The sequence below is a fragment of the Acanthisitta chloris genome, unplaced genomic scaffold (genome assembly GCF_000695815.1).
Source record: "Acanthisitta chloris isolate BGI_N310 unplaced genomic scaffold, ASM69581v1 scaffold17108, whole genome shotgun sequence".
NCBI classification, from domain to species: Eukaryota; Metazoa; Chordata; class Aves; order Passeriformes; family Acanthisittidae; genus Acanthisitta; species Acanthisitta chloris.
The window spans coordinates 2,871-6,551 of record NW_008685544.1 but is presented as its reverse complement, the minus strand read 5'-3'; positions in this window follow the sequence as shown (position 1 = coordinate 6,551).

Below are 3,681 nucleotides of genomic sequence, written 5' to 3'. Positions count from 1 at the left end.
GGCGGCCCGGGGAAGCTGTGGCTGCCCCATCCCTGGAAGTGTTCCAGACCAGGTTGGAAGGGGCTTGGAGCAACACAGTCTAGTGTCCCTGCCCATGGCAGAGGTTGGAATGAGATGAGCTTTAAGATCCTTTCCAAACCAAACTTTTCCTACGACTCCTTTTTATGTCAGCAGCCCACATACAGGGGAAAATTCTTGCTTTAGTATATGACACACTGATGAAAAATTCTGATATTCTACTCTGAGGCCACCTATTATGTATTATATGCCCTGTAACAGAGGAAATGAAGTTCTTTTCTTGAAGGCTGTTTCTCATCTTAACTAACCAAGTATGGCTAGAATAAGGAAAACATGCTATGGATTTTGACACTTCCTCTCTGACTAAACCCACTCCTGGGTACTTATACTGTTATACCTCATGCTAGAAACCTCACCCAAGCCCCTGTTTCTCAAAAGATACTACTGACTGCTGATGGAGAAGGTCCTCCTACTTTATGATGAGCTCCACGGCTTTTAAAATGTGGGAGTCCTTGCTGCTGTGGTGTTCCAAGTAAGCAAGAAGAGAAGCACAAAGGTAGTCAAGAGTTCCTTTCTATAAATGGTTACTGACACAATATCAGGGAAAGGTTTCTGTTTCTATCAGCTGGCTGTTAATCCAGCCCACCAGTCCCCTCTCCATTCCCAGTACTTACCACAGCACTCTGGAAGAGGTGCAGCAGCTTTTCTGATGTATTATTGTACAACTTCCTGTGAGAACACTGAGAGCTCAGGCTGATCTCTTTTTCTTTAAATGAAAACACCCACTTACTTACCATACTATACACAGATGACTCTTTCCTCTCCTCTTCCCAAAGGGCTAGAAACTGTCTGCAATTAAGGCATGCCATGCTCAAAAGAGCAAACAGCAGCTATCCAGGCAGACACCTCCAGGGCCAGTGCTAAGTTTGGCTGCAGCCAGTGATGTGGAATTTAGCACTGGTGTCAGGAAGCCCTGGCACTCACACACACAAATGAGAGGTAGGACGTACTGTGACAACACCAAGCATGGTAAAGGGACACAGTCAAGGCATAGTACCCCTTGTGTCTTCACAGGCCTCATGCATTTGGAGCAGGCTTTATGTGTTGGAGGATGTCAGGGTTGTGTTGTGTTTCCACCCCTCCATCTGTGAATCAGCACAAGGGTTTGGGCAGCAGCAGGAGCTGAGCTGTGCTGGCAGTGGCTCAGCAGCTGCTGGGGAGCACAGCCTTGCTCTGAGTGCTGTGTAACAGGCATGCTGAAACTCTGTGTGGCTTCCTGACCCAGCCCTACCCTTAGCTTGCCCTCAAATTAATTTTGAAGAACAAATGTACAAACTTTAACATGTCCAGGAATTATTTTGAGCTTTATCAGCTTGCTTGGGTTTGGTGTCTTTTCTTCTCCTGTGAAATTACTTTTGCTGTGTTGAAATGCAGGCAAAAATTACAAGCCAAAGAATGCAGGACCAGGTAACTAAGGAGGAATCAAGACCTGAATAGACCATTAAGACAAGCAAGGGACAACTGCTCTGCATGTGTTATCTGCAGGGATGAAAGCATGATGTATTACAAGTGACACTTCAACTAGCTTTTAATTTTTGCTGCTTACTTTTAGATATTATTCCCAGATACCCAGCCCAGATCATGTTTATAAGTCTCTTCTTGCTAGACAAGATTTTGCCTCAGACTTTACAGAAAACCTGTTGGGTTCCTGTGACACAGTCTCCTTTGAGTCCTCCTCCCAAAGCTTTTGGGCTCACTGCTCCTGTAGTACTAGGGATATGATTGTCCCCCTGTGCTTGCCACTGGTGAGGCACATAGAATTTTGGGCCCCTCACTTCAAAAAGGACATTGAGGTGCTGGAGCAAGTCCAGAGAAGGGCAACAAGACTTGTGAAGTGTCTAGAAAACATGTCCTAGGAAGAATGGCTGAGGGAGTTGGGGTTGTTTAGTCTTGAGAAGAGGCTCAGGGGGGAACCTTATGGCTCTCTACAGCTACCTGAAAGGAGGTTAAAGTGAGGTGGGATCAAGGTCTCTTCTGCCATGCCTGCAGTGAGAGGACAAGAGCAAATGGCTTTAAGCTGAGACAGGGGAGATTCAGATTGGACATTAGAAAAAAATATTTTTCTGTTAGGGTGATCAGGCACTGGAATATTGTTCAGGGAGGTGACAAAATCACCATTCCTGGAGGTGTTCAAGAGGCAGCTGAATATGGTGATGGGTAAGATGATTTAGCAGTTACAGTGGTAGTGCTAGGTGGACAGCTGGACTAGATGATCTTGAGTGTCTCTTTCAACCTTGATCATTCTATAATTTTACTTCTTCAACACAACTCCAAATGAAGCCTCTGCTTCTGGCATAGAAGGGAAAAGTGTTGGAGGCTATTAGCTGATTGGATAAATTAAGAGTAGTGACCATGATGGGGAAAGAAAGGGAAGTGATATAAGAGAAGGCAGGGAGAAGCTGCTTCTGGGAAGAAGTGGAAAGAAGTATAGTGGGAGCACTGCATGGCTGGCTGTTGGAGCTGAGCTTGTGAATGTAGCACCTGGACTCTCCCATTCTTGGGTACACAGAAAGTAGAAGCTGTAAAGTGTGGGACAGGTGACAGAGTTTTATTTCAACTAGTTTTCTAGTGTTTGTATCTTCTGGAGTTTGTGGTTTTTCATGTGTTTCTGGATTGTATTGGAGGACTTTGTGTGCCATGGTCTGAAGCAGCAAAACTGTTGCAGGATTTGGGCTAACAGAATGTGCTGGTTGTTCCTCTGTTATTCCCACCCTTGCCAAGCTCAGCCTTCACAAGCTCTTGTATTATCTGCCATGCAGTTTCAATTGTAGGTCTGCTCCATGTGTTGCAGTGCTGTTGTTCCTTTAAAACTCCTAATTGCTTGAATGATTGAAGGAAGGTGGCTTAAAATTTTTGGAATTCAAGGATTTTTTCAGCACATGTTTGCAAAGCCTTGTATGTTCTTGTTGGGAACTGTAACATCTAATCTGGTGTAGTCCTATTTTATATCACTCGCCTGTACGTGCTGGAGTGTCCTTTGAGTTGGTGTATCAAGGTAGGCTAATGCTAGCTTTTATCTATTCAGCTGCAGGAGTTCAATTTGCCTGTACTTTTGTAGGGTTTGGGGGGTTTGTGTGAAAATATCAAATGCTATTTGAAGCTGTATTTTGGGAAGGAATACGTAGGTAGGATGGAGTGAAGATGCAGCTTTGCGGGTAGCAAGTCTGGTTCTGTTTCTCTGGATTGATTACTAAAAAAAACTATTATGGACTAGCAGAATTGTCTGAGTCTTAAACTCAGTGAACTAGTGCTCTTTTGCACAGAGCAGTGCTGCTTTCTGCAGCAGACACCATTCTGCTTTTACATGCAATCAGCTGAAACGTATTGTTTCTTCGTATCAAGAAAAAAACAGTGACTGAAATCTGACTTAAAAATTAGATTTCCTCCAGTTGAAAGTTCCATGTCAGAGCTGAAATCGGGGGAAGCAGCTTGAGCTGTCTGCAGTGGCTGCCCAGCCCTGAGCTGTGCAGTGCTGCAGGGGAGTCCCTGGGGAAGGTTTCCCCTCTCAGGGTGGCACAGTGGAGTTCTGGGGTAGCCTCAGGCTCTCAGGTGCTCCAGAAACACACCTTTGAACAGCATTTCGGTGGTGCAATGGGGACACCT